Here is a 612-nt window from a genome sequence, read left to right as displayed (position 1 = left end):
TTTGTTAAATTTCCAGTGATTAAGGGGGGGGGCATACCCAGCAGTGCTCAGGTGTTACTTATGGCTCTACACTCAGGAATAATCACTTCTGGTGGGCTCAGGATGCCAAGAATTGAACCCGGGTTAGCAGTGTACAAGGCAAGTACCCTACCTACTGTTTTAATGCTCCAGCCATCCAGTGATAAATTTTATACAGACTTTCAGGTATAGTTAAAAAAAAAAAGTCTGTTCAACATATCTTTTTTTTTTTTAAATATGGAACGCTTCAGAAATTTGCATATCATCCTTGCGCAGGGGCCATGCTAATCTTCTCTGTATCGTTTCAATTTTAGTATATGTGCTGCCGAAGCGAGCACCTGTTCAACATATCTTAATACTTTAAATATTTACTGAATCAGCAGGAAATTGTAGAAATAAATTTTGCACACCTACCCTTTCTGCAGATTGGGGCAAAAACCTTTCAGGACATGTGAAGGCCCACACGTCCCTGATGGCTGGCATGTAATCTTCTTGACCTCCAGACATGTCAGAGCTCTGCAGAGACCCATTTACATCATTGCTCTTTAGCACTGCACAGCCTCTCCTCCTCATGCCCAGTGCCAAGACAAAGTG

At 42.2% G+C, this 612-nt stretch overlaps 1 non-coding gene across 1 annotated transcript; it reads right to left on the bottom strand.

Moving 5' to 3' along the window:
* Window positions 1-249: 249 nt before the first annotated feature.
* Window positions 250-356, bottom strand: LOC126010523 (U6 spliceosomal RNA). The gene has a single exon (XR_007496548.1). It is a non-coding gene; the product is annotated as a U6 spliceosomal RNA (small nuclear RNA).
* Window positions 357-612: the final 256 nt, after the last annotated feature.

Source organism: Suncus etruscus, chromosome 5, assembly GCF_024139225.1.
Source record: "Suncus etruscus isolate mSunEtr1 chromosome 5, mSunEtr1.pri.cur, whole genome shotgun sequence".
NCBI classification, from domain to species: Eukaryota; Metazoa; Chordata; class Mammalia; order Eulipotyphla; family Soricidae; genus Suncus; species Suncus etruscus.
Note: the sequence above shows the minus strand (reverse complement) of the source record. Positions and strands in the feature narration are given on the sequence as shown.